Source organism: Salvia miltiorrhiza, chromosome 7 (genome assembly GCF_028751815.1).
Source record: "Salvia miltiorrhiza cultivar Shanhuang (shh) chromosome 7, IMPLAD_Smil_shh, whole genome shotgun sequence".
Taxonomy (NCBI): domain Eukaryota; kingdom Viridiplantae; phylum Streptophyta; class Magnoliopsida; order Lamiales; family Lamiaceae; genus Salvia; species Salvia miltiorrhiza.
The window spans coordinates 57843606-57865196 of NC_080393.1; the positions used below are offsets into that span (position 1 = coordinate 57843606).

The 21591-nt window shown below is 33.3% G+C and overlaps 1 long non-coding RNA gene across 2 annotated transcripts; it reads right to left on the reverse strand.

Moving 5' to 3' along the window:
• Positions 1 to 16865: 16865 nt before the first annotated feature.
• On the reverse strand, positions 16866 to 19793 carry LOC130995114 (uncharacterized). 2 transcript variants are annotated; one of them, XR_009092056.1, is made up of 3 exons: positions 18707 to 19793; positions 17709 to 17792; positions 16866 to 17105 (listed from the first exon to the last, which is right to left on the reverse strand). It is a non-coding gene; the product is annotated as an uncharacterized LOC130995114 (long non-coding RNA). The 2 variants fall into 2 exon arrangements; XR_009092055.1 differs by having other exon boundaries at positions 16866 to 17792.
• Positions 19794 to 21591: the final 1798 nt, after the last annotated feature.

The window sequence follows — 21591 nt, forward strand, 5'->3', positions numbered from 1 at the left end:
AATGCATCCTTGAAGTAGAGGCCCCTAAAGTGTTTACCCCCCATTCTCGACCTTGGCGCAAACACCCCCGGCCGTTAGAGGCATGAGTTTAATTGCACCATTTTCTTTGGACTATGGGGGGTATTTGTGAGGTGGGTCTTCGACGGAGAAGCAAGTATAGACGAATTGTGCATTCCTGAATGCAATATCTGAAGCTGGTGGTGAAGACATATAGGTAGGAGCATATGCAAATGCGGAGGCATTAGAGATATTTCTCTCCTCGGAGGTGTAGACGGTGGAGGCATCGGCTTCGCATTCGACGGTGGGGAAGAGCTTGATGGATCTGTACGTGAGAGAGGGGGAGTTGTCTAGGGTTACAGCGAAGGTGGGGCACTGCGTTTGCCAGTTGAATACCTTGACCTCCTACTCCCGGTACGCCTCCGGCACCATCGATTCCGGCAGCTCCACCGCCTGCCCCTCCGCCGTGAAATCCACCCCAAATCCGTCCCATTCTCCCGACACCTTTTCAGCAAATCCCACCCAGCCTTCAATTGACACACAAATACGTGATAATAAACAAATCAATTGTTAATTAAACAAAATAGTAGAAGAAAATCAACTCAATTACTGCTGGTTGTAGATGTCGAAGAGAAATCGAGGTCGTCGGTGGTGGTGGTGGCGGCGGGGGCAACAGAGGTTGGGACGCGACTGAGAATCGGAGCAGCAGGTGAGCTATAGAACTATAACAGATAGAATTGATGTATGCTATATTTAACAGAAATTGGAGGGCGGAATAGGAGTGGAGGGGTGGGTGGCGCTGTGGAGGAGGTGAGAGAATATTGGTGTGCGGTGGTGGTGGTCGGAGTTGTGGTGTGCGGTGGTCGGAACTGGAAAGGATGACCGATGGGGAGTTCGCTTAGCTAGGCAGCGGGGAAAAAAAATTAAAGCTAACGGACACTTAACGTTCGTTAGAGGCCTGCAGGGTTTAATTGCACATTTTTTCTTTGGACTATGGGGCGGTGTTTGCGCCAATTAAGGTCGAGAATAGGGAGGTAAACGCTCTAGGGGCCTCTACTTCAGCACCTTAACCCTAAATAAAAAGGGTGAAAATGCTACCTACCCATATCTTTTATAAAATATATAAATTATATTCATTTTGGGATTTTTTTACCCTTATGTTGAGTATTAATGTATTTTGAATTAATGATCAACCACTAATGTTGGACTACTCAACTCATAATGGTTGAGTATGTCGAGCATTAGTGTATTTTTTAAGAATGCTTGACCACTAATGTTTGATTGCTCGACTCGCAGAGGTCGAGTTTAGTGCATTTACCACTAATGCTCGACTGGTCGAGTATGTCACATGCAAATTTTTTTGATTAGTACCATTAACCTAAATGAAAATGGAAATTACCAGAGTTAGAAAATTAAATAAAGGCGAAACCCTATTCTAACCAAGAGCATATAGTAATAAAAAATTATAATCATATAAATTAAAAATATATAGAAAGTAGCAATTTTGACTATTATGCTCTTACACACTTACACAATTTACACGAATTTTATGTGTAACCAGATTTTGGTTACACGAATTCGTGTAACAATGTAAATATCATTGTTACATGAATTTTAGTTACACAAAATTTCATAAACCCTAGATCTGGTTGCACAAATTTTAATTACACACATAATTCGTGTAAATCATGTAAGTTTCTAAGAGTGTAATAGTCCAAAATAAATATTATTTTCATAATTCTATCTACATGCCTATAATTCTTTTTACTATATGGAAAAGGGTAGATAGGGATATTATCTCAATTAAATGGCTACTGCATATTGGGATTAATTCTTATCCGAGCCCAAAGTTTTTTTAGGCTCATAATTTTGACTGTTTTGCAAATGTAGGACAATTTTTTTCGGGCTTGCAATTGTAGGACAAGTTTTCAAAAATTTGTCCTGCAATTGCAAGCCCAAAAATTTTTGTTCTACATTTGCAAAATGACCAAAGTTACGGTCCTAAAAAAAAGAGAGAATAATTTTTTTTTAATTTTAATCTTTAAATAAATATAACTTTTACATTTCAAATCAAATATTTACATAAAATATATCAAATTAAAGCTCTTATTTAATTTGATATGCATATTAAATATTTTGAGTGGCAATTTTGGAGTGGCAAGATATTAAATTTTTTGCCACGCAAAAAAAGAAAATATAGGGGAAGAAAAGAGGAAATAAAATAACCCTTAAAAGGACCTTAAAAAGACAAGAATATTTCAATTTAAGTGGGAAATTTGGAGTTATAATAAAATTAAAGGTTTATTTATAAGCTATATTTTTTTAATTTTTTTTATCTTTTAATTATTTTATTTTATTTTTTCTAAAATTGTAAAATTCGACTAATTATAAAATATGTAATATGCATATCAAATTAAAGATCACAATAAGAGCTTTAATTTGACATATTTTATGTAAATATTTGATTTGAACTGTAAACGTTATATTTATTTAAAGATAAAAAATTTAAAAAAAATCTATCTTCTCTCTCGTTTTTTTAGACCCGTAATTTTGGTCATTTTGCAAATGTAAGACAAAAAATTTTGGTCTTGCAATTGCAGGACAAATTGATTTTTCGGGCTCAATTTGTCTTATTTATGCCGAATTTTTAAAAATTTGTCATATAATTGCAAGCCCAAAAAAATTTATCCTATATTTGCAAAACATCCAAAGTTACGGGCCTAAAAAAACTTTGGGCTCTTCTTATCCAAATGTTGTGAGTAGGAGAATAAAACTTGTACATGTCTTGCAATATCCAATTGATGAAGGTATATATTAAAGAGTATACAAATCTCAGGTTCTCCAATACTTGGTGGAAAGCGACAAAATAAGAAGGAGCAAGCGGAATTCCATGGGCAAAACAGCACTGCAAATCTTGGATGAGAGCCCTCCAGCTACAACTCCTAGCTATTCGGAAATCGGGAGAATCTTAAATACTTTGTTACCACCATCACTGCTCAACTTCATGCCCAAGATGAACGATGCGGTGATGGTGGTGGCGGTTCTGCTAGCAACGATGCTGTGATAGCATATACTCATCCCTCAATATACAAAGAGTTGGTATGTGCTAACACCATAGCCTTTGTTTCATCCGTCGTCACAATCTTCCTCATCACCACCGGATTTCCATCCACAGACATCCCATAGCTTGAAGATCGCCTTCTATGCATCGACGTTGTCGTTGATGGCTATTGCAGTGAGTTATGGAGCTTCGATAATGGTGATCACTCCCAACACAGAAAGAGAATCACCTGATGCTGCAGGCGTTGTTGTTGTTGTTGGGACTGTACTTGGTTTCTCCATTTTGGTCACTGTATTCCTACTGTTGATTGCTTATATATATAATAGGGTTGTACTTCATTTGGAAGAGAAGAACACAACGACAAGAAGATGTTACAACTGATCCTCTACCAGCTCGCGTCCTCTTATCGGATTTTCCAACATTTAAGATGAATGGAAGTTTGAGAGACTATTGTTCACCATTTCTGAGTGTTTTATTCCAACATTTTTATCATTTAAAATTTAGATCTGGTGATTATGATTTAATTATTTAAAATAGACGCCTAATAATTAGTCATTATTGGTTAGTCACATTTTTTTCTTTTTTTAAGTTATTAGAAGGTTAATTATGTCCTTTTAATATTCTTATTTAATTAGTCACTCTAAATTAGTTGGCTAATTTGATTTAGCCATTTTTTTATATTATTTTTTAATTAAAGAGCTTCATTCTTTAAAGTTTCACGTTCCATCCAGGTTTTACACATTTTTTAATTTATGTACTTCGTACTGTGCAATTACTATGAACAACTATGCAATCATAATTTATTCTATGTAACAATAAAAGCATATCTGTGCAATTACTATGAACAACTATGCAATTATAAAAATAAATACATAATTGTGCAAGTAAAATTAATCTGTGCAATTATAATTAATCTAAAGGAATATATGTGCAACTAAAACTCTATTGAACTGTAAAACACATTCCTGTCCAAACGCCGCTACTGAACTGTATATTTAATCTATGCATCGAAAACAATAGATGTGCAACAAAAATTAATTTATACAACTAAAATTTCACATGTGCAACACAAAACAATTAAACCAACACACTAAAATTGAGGAGCGAATGGAATAAATTAATCTATGCATTTGTATTTTCACGTGTGCAATACACTAAAATAACTATGCAATTTCAATTTCAAATGTACAACAAACATATTCTAACTGTGCAACAAACACATTTATGCACCAAGTTACACTAACAAAATCTTATAATGAAAAACTTATGTAAATCACCAACACACAATATTATCAATCAACACATATTATTTACTGTGCCCAAATTTTTAATCTATTCAATTACAAATTCTTCTGTGCAACATTTTAATGCAACCAACTTAGTTACATAGTTGCATAGTTGAAGGTTTCGAAGTTTTGAATTGCATAGTTGAAAGATTAGTAGTTTCTGAGTTGCATAGTTGAAGGATTTATAATTGCATAGTTGCATATTTGATGGGTTCGAAGTTTTGAGGTGCATGGTTGAATGATTCGTAGTTCCATAGTTGCATAGTTAAGTATTTTTGTAGATGCATAGTTAGATGAGATTATTGTGTTGCTCGGTTGTTGTATTTTGTTGCTTGGATTTGACCCACCCTGCACATAAGAAAAATTGTGAAATCTTTTAATATGTTGTTGCATAGTTTATTTTTCGTGTTGCACGGATGATTTGTCATGCATATTTGAAAACAATAAGTGGTAAAATTAATGTGCGCTAATTACGAAATGAAAGTGTTAAAAAGTTAATCTCAAATCTAAATTTACTTTTTTATCCTTATTCCACTTTTAATTTGCCGTGTAGATTTTTGCTTATCAATTCAAAAGTTAATATGGGCCTTCCATTTTAATGCAATCAATTATATATATTGGTTCCTAGTTTTCATCTTAGGGAGGGTTTCATTTATATATATATATATATATATATATATATATATATATATATATAGGGATGGGCTAAGATAAAAACAGTTTTTAGTGTATAAAATATAAACTAATATCACTAATTGGATTAACAAGATCTAATGGATCAGATTTATCTCATTTTTAAGCATAAAAATCACGCTGCATTTTTAAAAAGGATAAGAAGGTAATTTGTTCTTTTAAAATCGGTTACTTCCTAATTAATCGAGATATCATTGATTGATATCAAAATATTTTCTATATCTGATAATGGTATTGTAGTAATCATTATGCTATATATTATTATAATTCCTCATATTTTATTTTCTATTTTTTTTGTAATTAACTCAATATGTATGGTCATTGTTCATAATCATAAATAGTTGTATTCTATTCGTAAGCTTTTGTATAAAAATTCATAACCATAACGCAAATAAATAATTCATGATTCTTCTGTATTTAATTCGTAATTTTCAAGTATATGCATTTACGATTTACTTCTTGTCTGCTACGATATAATTCGTAACAATAAAATTTATAATTCGTGAATATATTAAAAATTTCATAGGTTACAACATTCACTACAAAAAAACGCGTATTTACCGGCGAAAATTACCGGCGGCTATTTTGCCGTCGGTAAGTAACGGCGGCACGGCGGCGGCAAAAACGGCGACCCGCCTTTTGACTATTACCGGCGAATTACCGACGGCAAAACGGCCGCCGCTAATTAGCGGCGGTTACGCCGCCGCTAATTTAAATAAAAATAAATAAATATATATTATTTTATTACCGACGGCATTTTGCTGTCGGTAATTACCGAGGGCAAAATGCCGCCGCTAATCACCACCGCCGGTGCCATCCGGCGATAGCACCACCGCCGTCCGGCCAAAATTACCGACGGCATTTTGCCGCCTCTAATTACCGACGGCAAATTCCAATTACCGACGGCAAATGCCCTCGGTAATTATTTTTTTAATTTTTTTTTATTTTTTTTTATTTATTTATTTTTTTTCATTTATCATCTAATAAATTGATCAAAGATAATAATACGAAAACATTAAAATTAAATATATATTGAAATACAAGTGAAAATTTAAACATTGATTATTATTAATCTAAGATTATTACTAAGAATTCAAGATTCTTAGTAAGAATCTTATAATTATAACTTAAGAATGTTAATTAGATTAGTGATTCACTCATCAATCATCACTAATCCAAGATTATTACTAAGAATTCAAGATTCTTATTAAGAATCTTACAATTATAACTTAAGAATGTTAATTACCTTAGTGATTTACTCATCAATCATCACTAATCCAAGATTATTACTAAGAATTCAAGATTCTTATTAAGAATCTTACAATTATAACTTAAGAATGTTAATTACCTTAGTGATTTACTCATCAATCATCACTAATCCAAGATTATTACTAAGAATTCAAGATTCTTAGTAAGAATCTTATAATTATAACTTAAGAATGTTAATTACCTTAGTGATTTCCTCATCAATCATCACTAATCCAAGATTATTACTAAGAATTCAAGATTCTTAGTAAGAATCTTATAATTATAACTTAAGAATGTTAATTAGATTAGTGATTCACTCATCAATCATCACTAATCCAAGATTATTACTAAGAATTCAAGATTCTTATTAAGAATCTTACAATTATAACTTAAGAATGTTAATTACCTTAGTGATTTACTCATCAATCATCACTAATCCAAGATTATTACTAAGAATTCAAGATTCTTAGTAAGAATCTTATAATTATAACTTAAGAATGTTAATTACCTTAGTGATTTCCTCATCAATCATCACTAATCCAAGATTATTACTAAGAATTCAAGATTCTTAGTAAGAATCTTATAATTATAACTTAAGAATGTTAATTACCTTAGTGATTTCCTCATCAATCATCACTAATCCAAGATTATTACTAATAATTCAATATTCTTAGTGAGAATCTTACAATTATAACTTAAGAATGTTAATTACCTTAGTGATTCACTCATCACTCATCACTAATCTATTATTATTACTAAGAATTCAAGATTCTTAGTAAGAATCTTATAATTATAACTTAAGAATGTTAATTACCTTAGTGATTTCCTCATCAATCATCACTAATCCAAGATTATTACTAATAATTCAATATTCTTAGTGAGAATCTTATAATTATAACTTAAGAATGTTAATTACCTTAGTGATTTCCTCATCAATCATCACTAATCCAAGATTATTACTAATAATTCAATATTCTTAGTGAGAATCTTACAATTATAACTTAAGAATGTTAATTACCTTAGTGATTCACTCATCACTCATCACTAATCTATTATTATTACTAAGAATTCAAGATTCTTAGTAAGAATCTTACAATTATAACTTAAGAATGTTAATTACCTTAGTGATTTACTCATCAATCATCACTAATCCAAGATTATTACTAAGAATTCAAGATTCTTAGTAAGAATCTTATAATTATAACTTAAGAATGTTAATTACCTTAGTGATTTACTCATCAATCATCACTAATCCAAGATTATTACTAAGAATTCAAGATTCTTAGTAAGAATCTTATAATTATAACTTAAGAATGTTAATTACCTTAGTGATTTCCTCATCAATCATCACTAATCCAAGATTATTACTAATAATTCAATATTCTTAGTGAGAATCTTATAATTATAACTTAAGAATGTTAATTTGATTAGTGATTCACTCATCACTAATATAATATTATTACTAATATTATTACTAATCTAATAATAATCTAATATTATTATTAAGAATTGAAGATTCTTAGTAAGAAACTTATAATTATAACTTAAAAATGTTAATTTGATTAGTGATTCACTCATCACTAATCTAAGATAATATTTCTAGTAAGAATTCAAGATTCTTACTAGATTGATAAAATATTTATGGTGTATAAACTAGATTGATAAAAAAAAAATGAAAATTAATAATAAATTAATAAATAAATATTTTTCTGATATAAAAATAAGAACGGAAACGAGCCCAATCCGTAATTAACAACATTTTTTGGATATTATCTCGACATATACTAAGGTTATGAATATATATGATATTGTATATTGAATTATACTTTAAATGAATTAATAGATACTATATATATCAATAATACGAGTGTTCTGTACTGGTGATCATTCGAAAAGAACTTCAAGGTTAAGCGTGCTTGACTTAGAGCACAACTAAGATGGGTGACCGACTGGGAAGTTCGTCTAAATTATGCAATACTGTATAAATACGAAAATAAATTATAGATATACGATAAAATAAATAAAATAAATAAATAAAATAAATAAATAAAAAAAATAAAAAAAAATAAAATAAAATAAAATAAAAAATAAAATAAAATAAAATATTACCTAGGGCAAAATGCCGTCGGTAACGGCATATTGCCGTCGGTAATTACCGACGGCATTTTGCCCTCGGTAATATCTTGGCCAACTCCGGCGGTGGCGCTCCGGTGGAAATTACCGACGGCGGTGGCGCCGCCGCTAATTAGCGACGGCGTTTGCCGTCGGTAATTCTCCGGCATCTCTCCGCCGTTCAACGGCGGAAATGCCGGCGGCGGCGCCGCCGTTAATTGCCGGCGGCGGTCAATCGCCGTCGGTAATGGCGTTACCGACGAGCAAATCACCGGCGGTCAATCGCCGTCGGTAACGCCGCCGGTAACTACATTACCGGCGGCCGTGTCGTCATTACCGACGGGAAATCGCCGTCGGTAATTTCCAATTTTTTTGTAGTGATTACTTCCAATTCGAACATAAATTAAATTCTCGAAGTATTAAATATAATTCGTAACGAAAGAACTTTAGATTCGTGCATAAAATGAAAATTTTCCATGAATTATAATAAAATTAATAAATTGGCACCTCTGAAATTCATAACAGCATTACTTATAATTCGTAACAGATATTCTGATTCGTAATCATTGTTTACATATTCGTAAGGATTTGCATACAAATGCGCAGAAAAACTAGTAGCACTTGAAGTTTTTGGTTTGTGATGTTTTTAATCGTCTTAATTGTTTTAGGTAGATTAGGTATGTTATTGATTTGATTTGAAAACTTGATTACCGTGATTATAATCATTACAAATATTTATTTCCATAATAAATATGCACCATTATCGGAAACCCATATCAAAAGAAGGAATGTCTTTTTTCGAATACCAGATTTGCCCCCTCCAGGTTCATTTGTTACGAACCGTCAGTAAACCCAACACGAATTTAGTCAACTCCAAACTTTAAATCTGGACCGTATAAGATTAGAGATCTGTGGTCATGATTGATTCATATTTTATACACTTAAAAGTGTTTTCATTGTAGCCTCACCCTATATATATATATATATATATATATATATATATATATATATATATATAGGGTGAGGCTACAATGAAAACACTTTTAAATGTACAAAATATGGATAAATCTTGTCCATTAGATATTGTTTGATCTAATGGCTTGAGATTTGCCTAATCTAATCTATACATATCCACGCCTAATTAGAAAAAGGTTAAGTATGTAATTGCTCAATTTAACTTTGAATTAGTAGATTTGTTTAATATATCAAATCTTTATTTCCACATATCAAATCTTTATATCAAATCTTTATTTAACACACGTCTTACACCTATTAAAATCATTCTAACCTAAATCATAAAAGAAGAACGAAGAATCATTTTCAGTCATTCGATCATCAAGATTTACGGTGGATGCATCATCTTGTTGGATGAATGCAGATCCTGGGTTCGAATCCTGAAGGGAGCAATTTTTTTTATTTTTTTGAGTGCATTAATTTTAACAACGAATGGATTAATTTTTACAGTGGATGCATTAGATTTGATGGCTCTCACGTTCTCACAAATAATATAGCTCTCTCTAGAACCACACCCTATAGTTATATATATTTTGTTTTGAGAGGAAACAAACAAAATCATGTAGTGTTAAGTGGTCTAGTAGTTACAATGCCACTTCCTATTCCAAGAACTCAAGAGTTCAAAATTCTTAACCCCCACTTTTTCGATTTTCTGCCTTTTTTTTTTTTTTTTTTTTTTTTACGTTTTTTTCCCTTTACCTGTTTTATTTATTTTTTATATATATTTTCTTTTTTTCTTTTTCAATATTTTTTTTCTTTTTATTGGTTTTGTTTTGCATTATTTTTTAATTTTACTATTTTACTTATGCATTTTTTAATATATTTTGGTTTTTTTATCCTTTCAGTATTTTCTTTATTTTTCGTTTGTTTTTTTATTTATTGTTTATCTTTTGTATTTTTTGTATATATTTTTGCGAAAAATGTAATATGTAAATATATTACATTTCTTCAAAAACGTTACATTTGTTCATGTCAATAATTATTTTTTATAATAATAATAATTATTTTGAATAATGTATAAATAAATGCTAGAATAAAGAAAAAAAATCAAATAATTATTCAAGTAATCATTGTCGTAAGGAAAAGTAACTATTGATATGATGTAATGTAATATTTCTAAATTATTACATTTGTTCACGATAATTGTTACTTTTGTTGGAAATTTAAAAAATATATATATGAGAGAATATAATCAAATCGATGTAGGAGTTTATTTTTGGAGAATGAGAATTTGTAGTGAAGAAGCTTTAATATATTAATGTGTATGTGTGTGGACGTGTAAAAAGAGCTTGACTTCTTAAACTTTTAATTCAACTTTTCTTCACACCTTATCTCTCACTAAACAAGTATTACATATGTATATATAGTGGAAAAGGTCGGTTAATCCACTTAACCGACTTAAGTTGGTAAAAGCTTAGCTTATTCTAGATAATTCCTAATCTAGACAATTCCACACATGCTCATTTCCTATTTCTTTATTTTCTTTAATCCTTCTCTTATATTCTAGACATTTCTACACAAATATCTTCATTTAAAAAATCAAGTTTATTTATATTTCAACACTCCCCCTTAAACTTGATTTGTCATTCCGAGCAAACTTCTCAGCTTGATAAAATCTTCATGCTTAAGTGGCTTTGTGAAGATGTCTGCAACTTGATCTTGTGATTTCACGTATTCCACTTGAACCTCCTTCTTTGCGATGCATTCTCTGATGTAGTGAAAGCGGGTGTCAATATGCTTGCTTCGATTATGAAACACCGGATTCTTTGAGAGCGCGATTGCCGACTTGTTATCCACACAAATAGTTGTTGGCTCCTTTTGTGGCCATCCGAGCTCTTCTAGTAAACTTCGTAGCCAAACTGCATGGCAAACACTGGATGTGGCAGCCACATATTCAGCTTCACATGTTGACAGCGTGACTATGGGTTGCTTCTTCGACATCCAGGTGAAAGCAGTATCTCCCATGAAAAATACGAATCCGCTTGTACTTTTCCGATCGTCATTGTCTCCGGCCCAGTCACTATCACTATACCCGACAAGATTATATTGATTAGTACTTGAGTAGAATAGGCCGTAGTTGAGCGTACCTTTGAGGTAGCGAAGAATTCTCTTTGCTGCCTTGAAGTGCGTAGTGGTTGGATTCTCCATATAGCGACTCACGAGTCCTGTCGCATAAAGAATGTCCGGCCTTGTGCAAGTTAAGTACCGTAAACTTCCAACCAAGCTCTTGAACAATGTCGGGTCCACCTTTTCTCCTCCATCGTTCTTGGATAATTTTATCCCGCATTCCACTGGCGTGTTGATTGCTTTGCAGCCCTCCATCTTGAACTTCTTGAGGATTTCCTTGGCGTATCCTTCTTGTGTGATGAAGATCCCATCTTCGAGTTGCTTGACTTCCACGCCGAGGTAGTACGCCATCAGCCCAATGTCGGTCATCTCAAACTCCTTTGACATGGCCTTCTTGAACTCCTCAATCATCTTTGGATTATTTCCTGTGAAGATCAAATCATCTACATACAAGCACACAATTAATATATCCTCTCCATTGACTTTAACGTAGAGGGCATGCTCGTGAGGGCATTTGGTGAAGCCATTCTCCTCCAAGTACTTATCGATCCTGCTATTCCATGCCCTTGGTGCTTGCTTTAATCCGTATAGGGCCTTCTTTAACTTCAAGACTTTATCTTCTTGCCCTTTTACCTCATAGCCCATTGGCTGCTTGATATAGACTTCTTTGTCTATATACCCATTCAAGAAGGCTGACTTGACATCCATTTGATAAATCTTCCATCTATTTTGGGCTGCAAGAGAGAGTATTAGTCTAATAGTTTCTAAGCGAGCGACGGGAGCAAATACCTCATCATAATCGATTCCAGCTCTTTGACTATATCCTTTCACGACGAGCCTCGCTTTATATCTTTCCACTTCACCTTTGGAATTCTTCTTAACTTTATACACCCACTTGACTCCAATGGCCTTGTGCCCTTTTGGTAGTGTCACGAGCTCCCATGTATCATTCTTCTTTATGGCTTTGATCTCTTCATCCATCGCGACTCGCCAATTTTCACTATCTGCTGCTTCTTCAAAGCTAACAGGTTCACAGTCAGCAAATAGGCAAAATAAGGTAAGATCTTCTAACCTTTCAGTATCCTCATATATCTCGCCCAAACTCCTTGCTCGTGGTGTGGCTCTTTCATTTAAGAAAGATGGTGGCGAGTCTTCAGTAACTGGCACAGGTGAAGCTGGTGGAGTTACTGGCTCTTGTTGGACTTCTCCAACTTGCTCTTCTGCTCTTTGTTCTTCTAACTGTGGGATGAAGGTGAAGTCACCGATGGAGCTGAAATCCCATACTCCTTCTTCGTCGAACTCCACATCTCGACTTATCACTGTTTTCTTGGTATTTGGATTATATAACTTATAGCCTTTAGAGTTAGAGTCGTACCCGATAAAGATGAATGCTTCACTTTTATCATCGAGTTTCTTCCTTCTCTCATCTGGTACATGCACGTAGGCTTTGCTTCCAAATACCTTTAGGTGGGAAATTCCTGGCTTTCTCCCGCTCCAGGATTCTTGTGGAGTCATTCCCCACACGCTCCTTGTCGGCGATCGGTTGGATAGATACACCGCGCACGCCACTGCTTCTGCCCAGAACTCCTTAGGCAAATTCTTCGTCTTTAGCATGCTCCTCGCCATCTCCATGATTGTTCTGTTCTTTCTTTCTGCCACTCCATTTTGTTGGGGGGATCTCGGAACTGTCAGGGGCCGTCGAATTCCATTTGCTTCGCAAAATTCTAGAAACTCCCTTGACGTGAATTCTCCGCCTCGATCGGACCTCAGGGCCTTGATTTGTCGTCCGCTCTCCTTCTCGACGGCAGCTTTAAATTTCTTGAATGCATCAAATACTTCTGACTTCTGCTTCAAGAAATATACCCACGTTTTTCTAGAAAAATCATCAATGAATAGCAGAAAATAATTATTTTTACCGAGGGAGCTTGGATTTATCGGCCCACACACGTCAGCATGAATCAACTCCAGTGGCTTTTGAGCTCTTGAGCTTGACTCCTTTGGGAATGGCTTTCTGAACTGCTTCCCGAGTAGACAACCTTCGCAGAGTTGATCGGGATGTTTGATGGATGGTAAGCCTCTCACCATCTCTTTCTTTGATAGCAACTCCAAGCCGCCAAAATTTAAGTGCCCAAACCGTAGGTGCCACAACCAAGACTTATCTTGGTAACACGCTTTCAGGCATTTTGCCATGTCATTTCGAATATTCAATAAGAACATTCTATTTTTAGACATTGGCACCTTGGCAATAAGATTATTTTTGCCGTCTCTTATTGAAAGGTTATAATCTCTCATGTGAATATCATAACCTTTCTCTAAGAGTTGTCCCAAACTCAATATATTATTCTTCATATTGGGCACGTAATAAACGTTGGAAATAAATTCATGATTTCTATTCTTCAAGCGAATTAAAATTTTCCCTTTTCCTTTAACTGGAATTTTAGATTCATCACCAAAGGAGACGTTGCCGCTTACCGACTCATCGAGCTCCACAAACATGTTTCTCTTCCCGTACATGTGATTGCTAGCACCAGTGTCGAGGTACCACGTGTCATCTTGTCTTTCGGCTTCTCCTTTATATGCCAGAAGCACACTACCAATATCTTGATTTGCATTTTCGGCATAATTGGCCTTCTCTTCGATCCTTAATTTTTCACTTCTGCACTCGGAAGCATAGTGCCCAAATTTATGGCAATTATAACACTTTATTGAAGATTTATCGTACCTCGACTGCGGGTTGCTCCTCCCCCGACCACTTGTAAACTCATTTCTTTCACCATTGTTGACGAAGCCTCCTCGTCCTCGACCACGTCCACGTGCTCGGCCTCTGCCTCGATCTTGCCCTTTGCCACGTCCTCTCCCGGACTGTCCATAGCCATTGCTCGGATCTTCTTCTTTATCTTTCGGGCTTACGTGCAACTTTAAAAGTTGCTCTGAAATTTCTTGCTTCTTCTTTTGCTTTTCCTCATATGCTTGCAGCGACCCCAACAAGAGATCGATTGTCATCTCCTCCAAATTTTTAGTTTCTTCAATTGTGATTACTATATGCTCAAATCTTGGAGTTAGTGAGCGTAATATTTTCTCCATAATTCTAACATCCTCCAACTTTTCACCATTTCTTTTCATTTGATTAGACACCGCCAAGACTCTTGAAAAATAATCTGAAATTGACTCGGACTCTTTCATATGCAAAGACTCAAACTCTCCTCTTAAAGTTTGAAGTCGTACCTTTTTTACTTGCTCCGCTCCTTTGCACGCGTTCTGGAGCTTCTCCCACGCTTCTTTGGCGGTACTTGCATTCGAGATTTTCTCAAAATCATCGTCCCCTAGCGCTTGATAAATGAGACAGAGAGCCTTCTTGTCTCTCTTTCTCGCGTCTCGCAATCTATCCTTTTGTTGTTGGGATAGTGTGGCCTCGTCCTGCGGCTCCTCGTAGCCATTCTCCACGATCTCCCAAACGTCGTGGGCTCCCAATAGTGCCTTCATCTTGATGCTCCAATTGTCGAAGTTGCTCTTGTTGAGCATGGGGACTTGAAACGATTGTAGGTTGGCCATTCCACAGGTAGGATTTTATGGCTCGGATACCACTTTGTTGGAAATTTAAAAAATATATATATGAGAGAATATAATCAAATCGATGTAGGAGTTTATTTTTGGAGAATGAGAATTTGTAGTGAAGAAGCTTTAATATATTAATGTGTATGTGTGTGGACGTGTAAAAAGAGCTTGACTTCTTAAACTTTTAATTCAACTTTTCTTCACACCTTATCTCTCACTAAACAAGTATTACATATGTATATATAGTGGAAAAGGTCGGTTAATCCACTTAACCGACTTAAGTTGGTAAAAGCTTAGCTTATTCTAGATAATTCCTAATCTAGACAATTCCACACATGCTCATTTCCTATTTCTTTATTTTCTTTAATCCTTCTCTTATATTCTAGACATTTCTACACAAATATCTTCATTTAAAAAATCAAGTTTATTTATATTTCAACAACTTTTATTTATGAGAATTTGTACTTTTATTTATTTGCTTAAATAAATATTTTTATAAGTAAAAGTAGTTATTGGTGTGAAGAAAAGTAATGTTATTTTCACTTGTTAATACTTTTATTCTTAACTATTTAGTTAAGTAATTATTTTCGTAACAAAACGTAATTATTGTTACAATGAAATGTAATCTTTCTAAATTATTACATTTGTTCACGATAATTGTTACTTTTATTCATGAGAATTTATACTTTTAGTTATTTGATCAAATAATTATTATTGTAAGAAAAAAATAATTATTCATATGTATAAAAGTAATGTTATTTTTACTCGTTAGAACTTGTAATTTTGTATATATGGTCAAGTAATCATTGTCGTAAGAAAAATTAATTATTGATATGATGAAATGTAATGTTTCTAAATTATTACATTTGTTCACGACAATTGTTATTTTTATTCATAAGAACAAATATATATTTTATGCTTATTAAACGTAAATATTCCTATTATGTTTTAGTGTTCAAGGTTTAGGGTTTAGTGTTCAGGGTTTAATGTTTAAAAAATATAATACTTTATATTGAATTAAGTTAAATATTTATTTTAACATAAGTATACATTTGTGCTAACAAATGTATATCTTATACCTATTAAAAGTAAATATTCCTATTAGGGTTCATGATTTAGTATTCAGGGTTTAGTGTTCAGAGTTTAGGGTTTAGCGTTCAAGGTTTAGTATTCATGGGTTTAGGGAAAATATAAGTAGTACTTTATATTGAATGAAAGTAAATACTTATATTAACATAAGTTTACATTTGGGATAACAAATATATATTTTATACTTATTAAAAATAAATATTCCTATTAGGGTTTAGGATTTAATGTTCTGAGTTTAGTGTTTACTATTCAGGGTTTAGGGTTTAGAAAATATAATACTCCCTCCATCCCAAGCAAGATGATGGCACATTTCTTTTCGACACGGGATTTAAGGAGTTGTAGATTAGTGTTTTAAGTGTGTAGTATAAAAGTGATGAAGTAGGAGAAAGAAGGTAACAAAGTGATAAAGTAGGAGAGATAATGTAATAAGGGAGTGATTAATTAGTTATAATTATGCAATTAAAATCACTTATTTTTTTCTAAATATAGAAATGTGTCATCTTGGTTGGGACGGAGTGGGTACTTTATATTTTAGTGTTATTGTGTAAATTAATTATTGTTGTGAGAAAAAGTAATACTCCCTCCGTCCATGTCACAGCCCGCCCTAACTAAGGATAGTTAAGCCGAGTGATTTACGACTAGGGATGGGGTTAAAGAAGAAGGGGAAGAAAAGGGGCGTCATTTATAGCCGTAAAACTTACTCATCTTAATAAAACTCGTCATTTTTATTCATGAATACTCAATTGAAAATAGTCTATGAAAGACAGCATAAAACTTAATTAATATCATTAATCAAGTTATACATCATATGAAACCATTCTCTTAAGACTCAAAGTATGACATAACATACTATAACATCAACAACATCTTGCAGCGGAAAGTAGCTAGACATATGTATGAAGACATATTCTAGACAGGTTAACTATTTATTAACAACCCTGGAGACTCCGCTCATTGCAGCACCATCATCACATCAGCTCAACCTGCACATTTAGAAAACATATGCAGGGCTGAGTACAAAAGCACTCAGTGGGCACGTATGCCTAGGTATAAAAATACATGCTCTAAAACTGTAAATTGTCATGCCATCATAAACAGTACAGCAAGGGAGTTTTTCGCTAAAAAGGCCCAAGCTTACTAAGTTCATTTGTGATTCTTAAAGTTCGTCTGATTAGACTAAGTTCTTTTGTAATCTATCATATCTGAAACTGTGTGCCGGAGATGTGGCCACCTCTCACGGTCACTTGACCGGCCAACCCGCTAGATGACTCACGGTCACTGGTGTACACTAGCCCTGGCAGGATAGCTATCAACTGCTCAGGACCCGAATTCGATTGCATCATTGGCAAAGCCAAAGCAGATAGATATCATACTAAAATTTAAATATTTTATGGCAAGACAATACTTGAAATAACTTTAACTCAAAGATTTTGTCATGAAATAACTTGCTCAAAGGTAGCATTAAACTCGTTTGATAGATATATAAAACTGAAATTAACAGTTAAATCATCTCATGCATTCATTCGTATAAGAGGCCTACGACACGCAGGGGATCTCTATATACGTATAGTAAAAGTAATGCCCACCTGATTGCAGTGTTTTGCTACTTAAGACAATGATTCTCTTTCCTTAGCGCGATAGGTTACTCAGACGCTTTTGTTTATTTGAACCTTTGATAACACGAAAACATGTGTTCGAGTGAATAATAGAAAAGATAACAACAAATGCAGTGAATCACTATTCACTCATTTCTCTAACTACCCATATTTCCTTAAACGACTATATCTAACTCATATACAATCGTTCTTCCTTTATCAAAATATTTCATGTACCTTTGAGGATGTAGGAAATTCCATTTTATATTATTCATTTATTTATCTATTATAAATAAAGAATAATTCTATAAACATAAAACGTTTTCCTTTTCCCCATTTAATAATGCCAATCACCAATATATATATATACACATCAATAGCTCATTTATAATCTAAAAGTGATATTTTATCAACAATAAAACTTTAAAATCCTTAATAGGAATTATTTTGAATCATTTCCATCTCAACAAAACTGTATAGATTCAACTTCAACTAATAAACTGCTTTTACTCCGAACTCGTATGGAGTCGAATTTTATATCAATAAAAACCTCTTTGAGTCTAGTTTAATTGAAAAAAAAGTATGTTGAAAAACTCCAAGTAGTTTAAGAGATATAGCGATTTTCCCATCGCCTACCAGATTCGGTAGTTTCTGCCAACTGAAAGTCCAGATTTTTGAAAAAATAGCAAACGTTACCGGAATAACCTCAAATTTTATATGAAGATAGCTAACACATATATCTTCATACAATAAAAATTTGAGAGCTAAATATCAACATATGGTTACTGAAATAATTAACCTAATCATCTGCCTCACGACAGTTTCAACAGATACGGGCAGTAGACTTCTCAAATTTTAAAAGGGTGGTAAACGAAGTTCAAATAACATGAAACTTTGTACAAATATTTACCACACTCCCATATATACCCCAGAAATTTCCCATAATATAATAGAAACGGGAATGCATCGAAATAAGGGCGTTAACTTACCCTTGTCCAAGTGAGCACTAATGGAAGTTGTTCGTCGGGGGTTTTCTGGTCGTCGTTCCGCGATGGTGTTTAGCCGCGAAGGTCTACGACTTAGTCTTCCTCGTGCGAGGTAGATCAGGCTACACAACGGTGTTTTCTCAATCCTTTTTCGTCGTAAGGATAGTGAGAAACGAAAGCCGTAAGTTGGCCGGTGGCTAAGTCGGGAATTCGACGTTGGCCTCCGAAGGATATTGCGGCCTTTGGTCAGGAAAATATAGAGAAGGCTTTGGCCTTTCGATTGTTGGGTTTGGTAGCCTGAAGATGGAGGAACGAGTACACGTTCTCGGTTCAGAGCCTAGTGGCCGGTCGGCGAAGAAATAGCCTGGCGAAGGGAGCTCACTTGAGCTTAAGAAGTATGCAAAGTTTGTTTTGAAGCTTGTTGGCTTCACTTCCTCTGCACGGGTGTGGTTATTGCTAGTGGAGTGAGCTGTGTGTTAACTGATATGCTATGTATTTATAAGTGGATTCCGTAGACAATGGAAATTATGAAGGTTGAAATTTGTGTAGGGAGTTGGAAGGAAAGTCAGCTGCAAATCTACACTTTTGAAAAAAAATAAGATTTGCTAGAAATCTGCAAATCTTTGAAGTCAGAAATCTTGAATTGGAGGGGAAGGTTGAGCATGCAATCTTTGAAAATTTTGTTTCTTTCGTGATCTTCTTTTCCTCATATCTTGGCTTTTTGGATTGCATGGATGTTGGGAAATTATATGCGATTTCCCTCTAACCAGATATGCGAGAGCGAAATAAATGCGGAAAAATAAAGACACAAATTTGATAACGGAGTTCGGCCAATTATGCCTACGTCTCCGGAGCTGCTGCAGATATATTTAAAGGGAGAAAAATGCACAGTGTTTACAACACTCACAACACTCAACTCACAACCCGTTATACCCCGTGAAAATTACTATCTAATTTTCACTATTCACGAATTTCACTATTCGCGACTGTCACTATTCACTTGAACAGTACTTCACTATTCACCTTCTCTCCCAACCCTTCACCTGCTACTTTCTCTCTCTAGATTGCAGATGAATTTTTTTCTTTGGTTTGGTGTATTAGTTGTGTTGCTGCAAGGCTCCATTTATAGGGAAACTGAGCCGTAAGAGTTGAAAACTTAGCAGCAACTTTTGACAATATGTAGTTGAAAATAATGGCAGTATCTTTTGACACTTTAGCCACAATAGTTGAAGCCTCTGCCTGCAACTTTTTGACTAACAATGGAAGATATTGAGACCTTGAAAAACTTGTTGCAGTATGATGTTGCGTTGAAGGAGAAGGTGGAATAGTGTAGGAATTGATGTGTTGGATGAAAAATCGAGACATACGTGTAGTAGGATTTTGATTTTCCGTGATCTAGTTTCTCCTAGTTCTTATTCGTTTCTGTAATAATTTTCCAATTCCTGCTAATTAAATACTTGTCGTATTTATATAAATTAAATCCTCAATCTTGGGATTTAATACGTGAAAGTCGGAATTAATTCACCACTTAATACTAAACACACATAACATGTAATAATAAAATTATTATTCACATACGCTCAAGTTATAATTCTAACAATTCGATTTAAATAACACGATTTATGAAATCGATTATAAATCTAAAATTTCTAATACTATTGAATCAATCAACTGGTAATGCAAAGTTTCAATGTGTAGCTAAACCAATAATTTAATTATTGGTTTGATTCATGATTGAATATTAAATCGCAGCTCTGTATCTCTTATACAGACTTTTGCTGAAATAATATTATCTGAACAAAATAATCACAATAAATAATTAAAAGAATTTTATAACTAATGCACATATTTAATCTAATATGTATTTAAAAGAGCGGGGCATTACAGTCCATGAAATAAACTCTCATTTGATGGTCGACACGGAAACTAAGAAAATTGATAAAGGTGTTGTGAGTGAAATATAAGGGTAGTTGACTAAAGTGATAAAGGTGTTGTGGGGTGGGGTCATGAGTGGTAAAAGATAATAAATGTGAATATAAAAATGATAAAGGTGTTGTGGGGGTGGGCCCATGAGTGGTAAAGGAGAATAAATGTAAGAAATAAGGGGGGGCATAATTGTCCAAAAAGTAGAATGGAAGTTTATTTGGTGGACAAAAATTTAAGGGCAAATGGGAGTTTATTTCATGGACAGAGGGAGTAATTGATATGAAAAATGTAGTCTTTCAAAATTATTATATTTGTTGTAATTATTGTTATAATAAAAAGTAATTATTATTATGAAGAAAAATCATATTTCTGAAACATTACATTTCTTCACAATGATGTTTATTTTTTTTCATAAGAACTTTTACTTTTAGTTATTTGCTCAAGTAATTATTTTTATAAGTAAAGGTAATTATTAATGTAAAGAAAAGTAATGTTATTTTCACTCGCTAGTACTTTTATTCTTAAATATTTTGTCAAGTAATTATAGTCGTAAGAAAAAATAACCATTGATACAAATAAACATAATATTAAAAAAAGCAAAAAAAATTGAAAAAAGGAAAAAAAAAGTAATTATTGTCTTAATAAAAAGTGATTATTCATATGAAGAAATATAATGTTTCAAAATTATTATTTTCACGAAAATTATTATTTTACTCACGAAAATTTATAATTTTAATTATTTGGTTAAGTAATTATAATTGTACGAAAAAATAACTATTAATATGAATAAAGGTAATATTAAAAAAAAGAAATAAATGAAAAAAAATAGAAAAAAATTAAAAAAAAAAGTGTTGAAAATAAAAAAATAAACTGAAAAATAAAAGAAAATAAAGGAGCTAACAAAAAGAAAAAAAAACCAAAAACAAGAAAGACAAAAAAGTTGAAACAAGAGAAAAAGCAAA